The 14,218-nt window shown below is 38.3% G+C and overlaps 1 pseudogene; it reads right to left on the bottom strand.

Annotated features, from left to right (window-relative positions):
* Positions 1–1,436: 1,436 nt before the first annotated feature.
* Positions 1,437–4,496, bottom strand: LOC130738834 (uncharacterized; annotated as a pseudogene).
* Positions 4,497–14,218: the final 9,722 nt, after the last annotated feature.

The following is a 14,218-nucleotide window of genomic DNA, read 5'->3' as shown; positions in this document are numbered from 1 at the left end:
ATCCCAATACATATGTTATATTTAATTTAATATTTATAAATCTAAAATAATTTAATATGTCCTATGGAATTTTGGAAATGATATTAAGATTAATATTAATATTACTTATTGTATTCTATAATCCTAATAAAATTATCAAGCATATCCTGTGGATTTGCGTAACTAATATTAAATTTTTTAATTAGTGTTAAATTATATTAACTAAACAGAAAAAAATATTATCAATGTGTAAGTGAAAGGGTTAGCAGAAAATTTATTGCGGAATTCATATTAAATTTAATGTTAAAATTCACAAACTTTAATTGATAAAAAATGATAATAATACTTATTTATATATTTTATAAATCTGATAATAGTTTCCATGTCTTATGAAATTTGTAACTGATACTACTATAACTCTCAAAATATTTATTATGTCCTATGGAATTCGTAACTGATATTTTTATTTTTATTTGATGTGTAAATACTATTAACTAAATAAACAAAATATAAAATTTACTATTGCATTCATGTCCTAAAAATCCCAAAATTTTAGAAATACAAAATATTTTATCATGTTTAATGAAATTTTGTCATATTCAATTTTTTAATATTAATATTAACTAATATATTCTAAAGAACTTCAAAAATTTATAATATCCTATGCAATATCATAACTTATATTTACCATTTACTTTGATGAGTAATTTTAACATTTTTATAAAATTTAATGTTAAAACATCCATCTTTATTTAAAAAAAAAATAATTGTTATATTCTATAAATTTAAACTAATTGATCATTTCTTATGTTTTCCTCTTGTACCCAAAAAATTTGATCATTTCTTATGGAGTATCATAACTGATATTTGTTTTATTACAAAAAGGAAAGGAAAATAATTGTGGGGGAAATGGTTAGTGGAAGAGTGCGAACGTTAAGAGCCACACGCTTGAGGCACACCTCCGCCCTTCATATATATTCACATATATTTAATCATTAAATATATGTATATTTTACTCATAAAATTATTTAACTAATTAACAATAAGAGTAAAAAGATTAGGAATTCTAGACGATTAATTGTATTGATTCAGAAATAACTATTTTGAAACTATTTGAAAAAAATTTAAGAATACTGAAAATTTGTATTTTTCCAATAAAAAAATACTAAAATTGTATTAGGGTATTTTTTTCTTGTTTTCCAATGAAGAAAAAAAAAGTATATTTTTTCTTCAAACATCAAATTAATTTAACCACTATCCTTATAATTAACCACAAAGTAACTTACCATTTAACCAAAAAACACTCATTATCCACTTACAAAAAATGATATAGTTTACCGTTAACCTCTTAGGATATGTTAAAATCTCCCTTTCAATGATAAAGTTGTATCTTTGTTAATTCACCATGAATAACCCAATTAATATTTGAATATAAGGGCATGCATTGCAATGGTGGCTAGACAAACTAAGAAAGCTCAAACTTTATGATACAATAACATGATGTTCATAGCATACCCTTAATTTAAAAAAAAAATAGCAAGGAACTCTTGGAAACATATCAAGATAGTTTAAAGAAAAAAAAAGTCATTTACGACACTATTGTTGTCCTACTTCTTAGAATCGTCCTTTTCTTTTTCCTCTTCCTTCTCTTCTTCCTCTTCATCCTCTTCAATAGGAGTTGTACCACCTGGCTTAGACCTTTCCCTTTCCCACTCCTGTTACATTCAACAACAAATCAGCTTGTGTATTGAATGGCCACAAATAGAGAAGAAAAAGAGTTAGATTAGAGAGTTACGTGTAATTGTTGTAGTGGGAAGGTTTTATTGGAATTGATATCAAATTTAATGTTTAAACTGTCAACTTCTATTTTTTAGGAGTATTGTATAAATCCTAACTAATTAATCATGTCCTATGGATTTCCCTAACCAATATTAATTACTAATATGTACTGTAACCACTAACCACTAAATTTTTCAATAAACACAATAAGCACATGTAAATTAAAAAGATTTTACCTTTGACCTTATAAGAGAGCTCTGCATTGAAACTTGTAAATGTATGACAATTCTTGGCCTCCTCACTGAAAAATTGAAAAGAATATCTTTTTAATAGAAAGTAGAAGAGAGGTTGTGTAAATAATTAGGAGAGAATCAATTGAGATAACAGTAGTAATGAGGAGAGAATAAAATGGATTATAGTCTTGGGGAACTTCTTGAGCCAGGGACGGGAAACTTTATAAGATGTCATTTTTGAAATCATTCATTGCGCTCTTACCAAATCCACCTCGAAAAGTTGCTAATATCACTAAATGAACTTGCAGGTAATGAACGAAAAAACCAGTTATCAATCCTACCTGTTCTCTGACTTCCTATGGTTTGTCTAAATCATCATCTGGTAAACTGCTCCCCAGTTTTCCAATTTCCACATCACACACTGAAGTCCTGGCCATTCCATCCTTAAATATATATATATATATATATATATATATATATATATAGATATATATATATATATAATTTTAGAGATGTACATAGACATCCTTTTATGCATATAGAAATTCAGCAATCGTAAGATTCCAAAGTTACATGATCTTTGAATCCAAAATCATCTCTATTAAGAACAAATATTTATCCCTATTCTATTGAGCATGACAGAGACAAAGGCTCTTCTCAACAATTAAGAGAGATTATAAACTGAAGCAAAGCTTTATTAGTTTCTTGCTAATTTGCTTAATAATGACACACCATTTCATTCATATAATAAAGAAAAATAGAACAATGCAAATAATGAAGATTTACCATATAATTTTGGACTTTGGAGTGACACCTGCAAGAGGAAAATATTGATAAATATGTGGCCACATTAGGGTGCGACTTGCAAATTAAAAATATCCGAATAGGCATTGAACTCACCAACTTGTAAGAGATGAACAAAGATATTTGAGCTGGTATCTTTTTTTGTTCAAAGAAAATTAACCTCTCCACATGAAAGACCTATATTCAGGAGACATCAACACCCATTTAATAAAAAAACTTCAATAGAAAAACAACTATTATCAAACGTTCGACAAATCAGTAGGTGCAACTGAAAAAGATGAAAGAAGGAAAATAAATGAGGACTCTTACCGGAGCGGTGGAGGACAATGAGGAACACGTTGTCTGATAACGAAAATGAAAAGGAGAAAAGTGGGAGAAATCAGTGTGCCAAAGTCAAAATGCAGAAAAAAGTGCAAAATGAATGGTTCTTACCAGAGTAGAAGATGACATCTGAGAAGAACATAGCCTGAGAAAGAAATGTCGAGTTCAGAATAACCATGAAATTAGAATAACTAAAAATAGAAGGAAGAATGCAGAAAAAGAAAGTTCTTACCATGAAAGGTGAAAGTTTAGTGCAACGTCGCAGAGAAGAAGAAATGGTCAAGAGGATTTTATGCCTTCCTTTCACTTCTTCTAATAAAAATATTTATGAGTACATAAAGAAACATCAATCAAAATTTTGGAACACATCCCCTCACTTAAAAAACGTCAAAGAAAACATTTGAGGAAAATTTAAAGAGGAACACGTACATAAAATGGATAGTGAGATCTTCAAATGTAGATCTCTTTTGGAAAAGATAATTACTGACATTTGAGGAAAATTTTAAGAGGAACACGTACAAATTCATGATAAAAGAGGAGGTGAGAACACCAAAATGCTAAATCTGATTGGGTAAAGAAACTGAGAAGGGGGAAATTTGGTGTTAAGTAGAGTGGCAATGTTACAACGAAAAAAAAGCATCATTCTAATAGAAAAAAACAGCCAACTACATATATCTTTGTGCATATGCAGACAAAAATGTTGGGCAAAGAAAGAAAACTCATCCTAAATCAAGCAAGCCAGTAGAGAGAATGCAAGTGCAAGTTAACAACTCTAAAAAATTGGAAATTCTAATCCAGACTCTGGAAAGTGTCCCAAAGGGATGAAAAAGTCCGAATTTTTTTATTCAAACAATTAGAACTACATATCATTCAGCCGCAACGCTATACGAACTGAAAAAATAAAAGAAAAAGGGGAACACCCAAATAAAAATCAACAAATTGAAAGAGGGGAAAAATGAGGGAGAACAGGGGCACATATATGAGAGGAAGAATGACCTTAATAGGGGGTATGTTGTTCTTCCTTCTCAAAGCAGCTTCTCTGTAAGAGACAGTTAAAGAAATCATCGAGTTATGGAGATGAAGATGAAAGAAACAATTAACATAAGACTAATTGCATGTCACGCTTACTGGCCATGGCGAAATTGACGTCGAGAGTGTTGTCGATCTTACTGCAGAATGGAGAACGGCGCACAGGGGATCGACAGCAGCAAAAAACCCTTAACAATTGACTCAGATTCTGATTTTTAACGATTATTTCTAAGAAGGAGGGCAAGGCTCCATAGTTAATTTCTCCTCCAAGTGCCTCTCTCTTTTCCCTTTCAGTTTCCAGAAACGGAGCGATTGAAAATACGAAAGGTTGTCGAATGTGGTGAGAGAAAATGTGATTGCGGATGAATAAACGGTTGAGATTGCATCTTTGGAAGATAATATTTAACTTTACCAAAATACCCACACAGGAAATTAAATTGTAGTGCAATTTAATATTGAATTACAAACTTACCCTCCAAGCTGCAAAAACTTCACTTTTATATATATAGAGTAAAATACACTCACCCCCTCAAGATTTGCAAGAATAACACTCCACCCCATTCTTTTTTTAAATCTACACTCCACCCCATTTTTTATAAAGGCAAAATTTAGTGACGAAAACAAATTCTTCACTAATAAAAAATAATTACTAATTAGTTAAAATTTAAATAAGTTTAATGCATATACACTATCATACATTAATTTATGAAAATAATTTTACTGAATTAAATTTAAAAAAACAATCAACTCTGTCTGTTAAGTCCACGTCCCATCTGTCTCCAAATCATATTTCTCACCACAAACGGTCACCACCAAGCCTTTGCTCCCTTTAACACGACGACCACTGTCCCAGAATGTGAAACCCCATGGCACCACCATGCATCAAAGTTTTGTTGCGACCTGAACCACAGAACGTGAATCGCACATTCCCAAAGCTACTTGTTCAACTACTTCTTGTGAACTTCACCCCCTTTAAGTTGCGAGCGAACGCTCTGTTGGTTTAAGATGTCGTTGGATTTTGTTAAAAACGGTGCTCCACCGCATCGTTGGGTTCTAATAACCTCCGATCCACTTCATATTTCTTAATTTTGTTTCTCTATTTTCTTCACCCATTTGTCTTGCTTTTTGGGTCTACAATCCAATTTTCAAAATTTGAGGTATAAAGAGATTATTTTGATTAAAATTGAATTATTACCAAATATGAAAACACAAGCATGTTTCCCTATGTTCGAGATATGGTTTGTAAACCGCTCGGGTGTGCTATTGCAGAATTTGCATTGTGAATTTACGGAGGAAGACCGCGATTGAGAGAATGAGGAGGGCTGTGATGTTTTCATTTTTAAATTTATTCGATTATATTGAAAATATTTTTTGAAATTATTGATTAACAATTTAAATAATAACTAATTATTAATGAAGAATATTTTTTGTCACTAAATTTGCACCTATATAAAATGGGGTGGGGTGTAGATTTTAGACAAGAATGAGGTGGAGTGTAATTCTAACAAACCTTGAGAGGGGTGAGTGTACTTTACTCATATATATATATATATAGTATAGATAGATAGATAGATAATTAAATTTTTCTCCTCAGATGATTCAACTGATATAAGAAATCATTCTTCTCGCTACTGCTTTGATTTTCATCTTCGAAGGGAAAACTTCATAACTTCAAAGGGGAAAAATTAAGGGAGATTGTGGTTACATTCTAAGGAAAGAGAATATTATATTTGGAAATCCTTTCATTGTTCTATTCCAAATTCCACATGACCATATCATGTGAGAAGATCATGATCCATCCTTCATTAGTCTTAAAGAGATCAGATGGTGAGTATTGGTTCCAATTTGAAACATTACACTTCATCAAAATGTTTCAGCACATAAATTCTTGATTGAAGAGAGTAAAATTCAAACACCATCCAATTTATCAACCAAATCCAGGCGGTACATCAGGATCTTCAACGCTACAATCAGATGGTGCAATGTGCTCCACATCTCTCGAAAATCCAGGAGGCAATTGCTAATATCATCCGCACTGCTTCCTCTGATGGTTGGGAATCTTCCAACTACTATGCAGGGGATCCTTGCCTTTGAACCCACGCCTTTCCTTTATCCTGTTTCTCCTATTATTATTCAGATTATTATGCAAGAGAGCGAAACCCGCTGGCTCTTCAGGTTCATTTCATGCAATGTGCCGACAATCTCAGTAGCTGAAGTGAATTCACCTTGTCTCTGAACTGGTACCACATCAGATGTGGATAACAGAATCTTATCTTTCCCATTGGGGTTCACCAGTTAGTCGTGGACAAATTGCACTATTTCTGTGATTTCACCTTTCATGCCATCATTTGATCTGACTATTATGCTTAATGTGATAATGTCATAATCTCATGCATATCTTTGCTCATGAGTGGTCAAATTGTTTATTTGGACCATTTCCTAACTTTGAAGGATTGATCAAGTCTGGAGAGAAGAAAAGTGAATCAAAAGAACTGAAATAATTGGTATATTCTTAACTTTCTCCTAATGCATAGAAAACTTACCTTTCATCAAATTAAGTATTCCAATACATAGTATTGGAAGATGTCAATCAAGGATGCCCCTAGAATTTTAAATGAATTAATTCAAGTGTTCCAGAAAAGAAATATACACTTTTTTGACACATTATTTAATACATGAAAGTAAAGTAGCAAAATAGTGTTGAAAAGTTCTGGTATTGTACCTCTTGCTTCAGAGTATATTGAGCAATCATTTGTATAATTGCTCTCTTCTGTCTCGGTTACAAATTCCTGTGACAAATTCTTAACTTTCGAGGAACAAAGATTTACACAGCTTCATAGCATCTTCAGAACTGTTAGCTGAAAAATGAACAACAATGCAAGACTCAACCATGACCATGGAATACTTCCTGAGAATCGAAAGACTCAACCACGACCACTCGGAATCGAAGTCGTTAACCCACCACAGCTTGGAATCGAAGGCCTCAAAATTACAAATCTAATTGAGAACCATGGTGCCTGCTGCTGATGCTCGTCTCCTTCGTGGATGAAACCCTAGAATCCAAAATTGTTGCCTCTGCAAAGAAATTTAGGCTGCTGAGAAGCTAACGAATCTAGGAGAAGAGCTTCTAGAACATCAATACAACAGAAGAAGAAATGGGAATGTGCAAAAAGCCAAATAATGCCATGAGTTTTGCCAAGTTTCTTTTCACTTCATGTCTCATGAAATGAACAACAACAGGGGACACTCCCACAAAATCACAAACAACAACAACAACAAAACATGCCCCGAAGATTTCACATATTAACCAAAATAAAACATAAAACCATGCACTCCCTCCTGCGTTTTCACCAAAAACCAACACATAATGGCAGGGAGAGATTAATTACCCCATGAAGAGGAGGCGGAAGAGGCGAGCAGCAGGTTGCAAAGGAGGCAGACACTGTGCAAGTTCAATGAACTGATCCAATTTGACCCTTAATGCATCACCAAGCTGTCTTACAATCTCACCTCTTTTGGGTGTCGGAATCTGCAAGAACATTATATGAGTGAAGAGAATCCTCACTCAAGATTGGTAAAAATAAAAAAAGGTCCGTCTTTTTAATCACATCTAAATTATGAAGAGGTTCAAAAAACTGAGAAGAGTGATGATGCTTCTTTGCCAAAGGAAAAATTGTGTCCTTTGTAAGAATGTTACTCCAAGCCATCTAATAGCTAAGCAACACCTTTCTTACCAACTGCCACGCTAGCCACCAACCTCTTTCCCATGGAATTCATAACCAATACATAACATCTCAATTCAAAATATTTAATAGACATAAAGCTAATGATTAGTGGTTACATAAAAAATAATGATGACCCTTAAACACACTAATGCTCTTCAATGTATATTAACTCATGATCATTCATTTTGTAACTGTGAAACCTTTATATTCTAATTAAAAGTAACTTTATTTCTAGAGAAAAAGTTTGATGCACCAGCGGTGTAAAGTTTTTTTACACCGTCAACCAATCAGATTTCAAGGATATGTCACGTCAATTAATGAAATTAAATGAAAACAGAGATTTTCTCACATCCTTGAAATCTGATTGGTTGACGGTGTAAAAAAACTTTACACCGTCGGTGCATCAAAATTAAACTCTTATTTCTAATAGTGACACCCATTTAAGTGGTTAAACAGAGTGTGCAAAATAGTAGCCACAATGATTAAATAACAATACAAATTTTAACGGAAAAAGAGAAACAAAAGCTGATTTTCTTAATTCTTTAAGATACATGTAATTATGAGCCTCTACAACACTGGCAGCGCCCAAAGCATTCTTAGGGTCCAATGACTTCCAAGTATAACCATGATTTACAGCAGTCATCCTCATCTGGGAACTTTGAGCACCAAGTTGTATAAAATTGATTCATAATTTAGAAAAAAGAATCTCAATATGGTAAACAAATAGGATTTCAACTCAAGATACAATTAAATGTTTCTTTATACAGATAAAGAACTCTGGAAAGTGTCCCAAAAGCTTGAAAAAGTCTGACTATTTTTTTCCAAAGAATTACATAATATTCAGCTACAATGATATACGAACTGAAAAATAAAATACAAAACGATACACCCAAACAAAAATCAACAAATTGAAAGAGGGGAAAATGAAGGGAATGAGAGATGTCACTGACTTAGAGGGAGAACATGGGCATATATGAGAAGAAGAAGGACCTTAATATTGTTCTTCCTACTCACAACAGCTTCTCTTTAATAGTCTGTCAAAGAAAACAGAATTAAGGAGATGAACATGGAAGAAACAATTAACATAAGACTAATTGCATGTTATACTTACTGGTTGGAAGGATAAGACGGCGGGGCCATGGCAAAATTGACGGGTTGGTGATATGCGTCTCCATCTTGACCTTCATCACACCCGGGTCGGAATTGCGAGAATAATTTAAAAAAAATTTAACAAACATTTATATATTTGTGCAATGAAAAATTATAAAAAGTTTTTTTTAAACGAACAAACAAAAAAATTATAATTTTTTTTTTACAAACATAAATTTAAGATATTATATAATAACGGTCACCCGTGCCTTCCACAGGTTATTCAACTACTAAAAGAAATAAAACAAACGAAATCACGATTGTTGTTCTTCAGCTTCTCTATCCCTCTCACATGTTCTTCATCCACTTTACCAGCAACATCTTGGTGATGGGTTTCTTGAAATCGAAGACTCTTGGAAAGTGTAACTTACTCTTCATATTCCTCGTTCCTCTGGCTCTCTTATTTCTTGCCAAAAATTAAAATTTGCTCAGATTTGGGATTGAAGGTTGAGCCAGTAAAACAAACATGAAAATTAAACCTTAATCCACATCATACAAAACAAACCAACCAAACACAAAGATACCAACCAAAAGCACGAGCTTTTAATGAACATCTACAAAAACACTTCCTTTTGTTACTGAAAGGGAATACCAGATATTGATTTCAGATTAAGAATAGTGGTTGGTTCTAGATCGGTAGCATTGAAACTTCGATGAGGGAGTAAATTTGGCAAGGCTTGACTTATCATGAGAGGAATACATGAGAAGTTTAGCTGAATATTCTTGGTTTTGTTGAGTGTGTAAGATTTCACATTGCAGAAAACAAGATAAAATTGAATGGCGAAGTGGGTTTTGCATTTTACCATTGGGGATTTGATCACATGGGTAAGGAAGTTTGTCTTCAGTGGATGCCTGAAGCGAAAAAAAAAAAAAACTTAAGGATGTCATGTGGGAAAACCCTCCATAAATGACGTTTTTTGGGACGAAAACAATGTGACCCTCCACCTATAGGTTGAGGGCGGAGGTTGGTTAAAAAAAAGTCAGTTATGGAGGGTTTTTCCCTCATGGTATCCTTAAATTTGTTTTCCTCTTAAGGTTCCCTTTGAAGACAAACTTTCTCACCCATGCAATGGTAAAATGCAGAACCCACTTGGCACTTCAATTTGATATTTTTCTCTGCGATGTGAAACCATACACACTTATCTTTTCTTCCTCTCCTATATATTAAGGTGGGATGAGCCTTAGCAATTCTCCTCCGCCATCGGAGCTTCATCGCAAAAAATCTAGAACCTAACTCAGTTTTCAATATGAAATGGACATCTGGGACTTTTTTTCAGTATCAAAAGGATGCGTTTTTTTAGTTGTTCAATAAAATCTTGTGCTTTTGGTTTGGATCTTTGTCTTTGGTTGGTTTGTTTTGTATTGTGTGAATTCTGGTTTAATTTCCATGTTTGCTTTACCAGCTCAACCTTTTATCCTAAGCTTGAGCATATATTCGATTATTATTAAAAATAAGTGGGGACGAGGAATGAGGAATATAAAGAACAAATTCTGTTATTGCCATGAACATTGAAGAGAGGTATGGTACCTAGAGGTAAAGGAATTGTGCTAAGAGAGAATGAGAATCAAAGAGAATGCTGAATTTCAAGTGTTATTTCATCAAATGAGCAAAAGTCCCTTACAATTGGTAACCACCTCCTATTTATAGAGCTTGGGTACTACCCATTGGGCCCATTGGGCCTCCGAGATCAAGGCCCAATTTTAAGGCCAGGGCCCCGCCTCAGGGCGGGCTGCATGCTGGGCATTGCCCCTCTAGGGGTTTGCCCAGTCCACTAGTCCACAAGACACCGAGCTCGAAGCATGAGAGCTAAGTGTGTCTTTTAAATGCCTTTACATGTGCCCTTGTATACTGGGATCTAAGCTGCCAATCGTGACTTGAGAAAAGTGTGACAAACTACGTCGCCAACATGGCGTGAGTAAAAGGAAATTAACATCTTTAGCCACCTAGTCCACTGACTTGGCGAGCAACCCGAGCTGGCAGTCCACAAGTCCACAAGTCCACAAGCGGCGAGGGCGATCGCTCCGTTCTGGCGATTAACTAGAGCAGGTACATGATTGTTCGCCGGCGGGAAAGGTGGCAGGCATTGGTCACGTGCTGATCATCCAACCATGGACTGGCAGTATTCCCGGTCGAGCGACTAAACTTTGTTGCTGGTATCACCTGTCAGGCGATGGCGTTTGGTTTCTTCAGTGGCGAGGCTTTTCGCGCTTTCCCTTATTTCAAAATCCTTTCAAATCCCTAACTGCCCCACGTGACTGCCCCACGTGATGTGTTAGTTACATCAATTTCCCTCTTTCTCCGGAACCGTCACTTCACTTTTCATAACCGTCCCATCGTGCGCAGTAACTCCCCATTACACGCGACCCACTTTCCCAAAACCATCATGACTTCCGACCTTCCACACGCATCCAACACGCGTCACCCTTCCAGCTTTCCCCCTTTTCCTATAAAAACCCTTCTTCCCTACAATCATCCCTTTCCGAAACCCCTCTTCACCTCCCTAATCGCTTACCAGACTCCTTCTGCCAACTTCCGTTCCGGAGCCATCGCTTATCACCCCTTCCGCTACCCACTCTTCACATCTTACTCCGGTGAGTCCCACTGTCCTTATCTCTGCATCATACACATACTCATCTTTTCCTTTCTTTCACTTCGCTGCCTTCTAAAAATGGCTTCAAACCCTACCTCCCCTAATCACTCCTCTTCCTCCTCCGAAATCGACCCTGATTCCACCGCCGCCGGCGGCCTCCGTTTAGAGGTTCCGGAGATCCCAGCTTACCGACTAAAAACCTACGCCACTCTGCCCCTTCCAGTCCAAGTAGCCCCCAAACACGAGGCTATAGACCAACCTTCCATCTTCCAAGATAGCGACCTCATTGTGCAATTCGTGAACTCCCTGGGTGGCTTGTCCAATGACGATGAGTTTAACGCCAAACTCAGGATCTGGATTTGCAGTCCCGGGGATCGCCCCTGGCTTCATAAGCCAAACGGCGACGTAAAGAGATCCCACTTTTTCTTTGCGTATGAATACATGTTTAGCGAGCTTGGAATCAGGCTTCCTTTCTCGCCCTTCGTCCAAACCGTCCTCCGCGACATCAACGCGGCTCCCTGCCAACTCCACCCCAACGCCTGGGCCTTCATTCGGTGCTTTGAAATCTTATGCGCCGCGGTTGGCATCGCCCCCTCTCCCACCAGTTTCTTCTACCTCTACGATGTTGACCCCAAGTCCATCAAAAACAGAGGATGGATTTCCTTAAAGGCCCGAGCCGGCCGGAAGTGCTTGAATCCCCACAAAAGTAACGCGAAGTCCTCCTTCGCGCGGAAGTTCTTAGGGATGGGACCGCCCTTTTCCCTCTTTACTGGACGGAGAAGCCTAATGGGATTACTGATCCTTCAGAGGAATCCTTGTCCCCCAACGACAAAGCTTTTCTGAATCTCCTTGCCCCGCTCCCCATCCTTGACTGCTCAACAGTCCTTGAGGGCGCTGACCACTCAAGGACTCCCAAATACCTAGGTTGTCCATAGCTTGGTTTTCTCATCGACACCTTCTTTTCTCGCCTTCTGAGTTGTCACTGATGTTTTTTATTGTTGCAGAAGATATGAATTTCACGAACGCCGAGCTCCTGAAGGCCCGTGAGAGGAGAATGGCTCGCTTTTCCCCAAAGTTCAACACTGAGGGCGACGTGAAAAAGCGGGGCGGTGCCGAGAACCAAGCTGAGGGCGCCAAAGCTCCCAAGAGGAGAAAATTGGTCAAAGCCTCCTCCGGCGCCAGCACCTCCAACCCTGGCGCTCAGACCTCCACTGCTGCTGTGCCTAAAGGCAAAAATGTCGCTGAAGCCTCCGTCGCCGCGGTCACCGAGACAACCACCGTCCCGGCTCCTACTTCTGCCACTGCCGCCGCCGAGTCCACTGCTGGCGCCGAGTCCACTGCTGGCGCCACAATCGCCTCCTCCGGTGCCATAGCCACCTCCGCTGACACAAACGCCAACATTTCCCAATCTCCGGCTGTTGAGAAACCTGCTGCCACCAATGCCGCTGCGTCTTCCGATACTCCTGCTGGGGAGAAAGAAAAAGAAGATGAAACCCCGAAATCTCCCACCCGCCAGGACGCACCTCCTAGCCCACCCCCAACAAATGATGGGGGCTCCATGCCCTCCCCGCCTCATCAAGAGGAAAGATCCTGCCCTGGCGCCACCATTACCTCTGAAGCAGCCCGGATTGAGCAAGCTCCTGCTCCCGAGGGCAGCTCTACAAGCTATTACAATATGCTCCCCAACGCCATCGAACCCTCAGAATTCCTGCTCACTGGCCTCAACCGCGACGCCATAGAAAAAGAAGTGCTGAGCCGAGGCATCAACGAGACTAAGGAGGAAACCCTTGCCTGTCTTTTACGTGCTGGGTGCATCTTTGCCCACGCGTTTGAGAAGTTCAACGCCGCCACCGTTGAAGCTGAGCGGTTGAAGGCCGAAAGTGCTAAGCATCAAGAAGCCGACGCTGCTTGGGAAAAGCGTTTCGACAAACTGGCGACGCAGGCAGGAAAAGACAAAGTCTATGCCGACAAGATGATTGGCACGGCGGGGATTAAAATCGGCGAATTGGAGGATCAACTGGCGCTGATGAAGGAAGAAGCGGATGATCTTGACGCAAGTCTTCAAGCTTGCAAGAAGGAAAAAGAGCAAGCTGAGAAGGACCTGATCGCCAGAGGCGAGATGCTGGTTGCCAAGGAGTCGGAGCTCGCAACATTGCGCGCTGAGCTGGAGTTAGCGAAGAAGGCGCTGACGGAGCAAGAGAAAAAGTCTGCCGAGTCCCTGGCCCTGGCGAGGTCTGACATGGAGGCGGTGATGCAAGCCACATCTGAGGAAATCAAGAAAACAACCGGCGCTCACGCTGAGGCCCTCGCCACGAAAGATGCCGAGATTGCTTCCCAACTGGCCAGAATCAAAGTGCTCGAGGACGAGCTGGCGACGGAGAAAGCCAAAGCCACTGAGGCGAGGGAACAAGCCGCTGACATCGCCCTTGACAATCGCGAGCCCGGTTTCTACCTCGCCAAAGATCAGGCCCAACATTTGTACCCGAACTTTGACTTTAGCACCATGGGAGTAATGAAAGAGATAACCGCTGAAGGACTGGTTGGTCCCGACGATCCTCCCCTGATCGACCAACACCTCTGGACAGCGACTGAAGAAGAAGAGGAAGAA

The sequence above is a fragment of the Lotus japonicus genome, chromosome 2 (genome assembly GCF_012489685.1).
Source record: "Lotus japonicus ecotype B-129 chromosome 2, LjGifu_v1.2".
NCBI lineage: Eukaryota > Viridiplantae > Streptophyta > Magnoliopsida > Fabales > Fabaceae > Lotus > Lotus japonicus.
The sequence above is the reverse complement of the archived record's forward strand: the minus strand, read 5'-3'. Positions and strand labels throughout refer to the sequence as shown.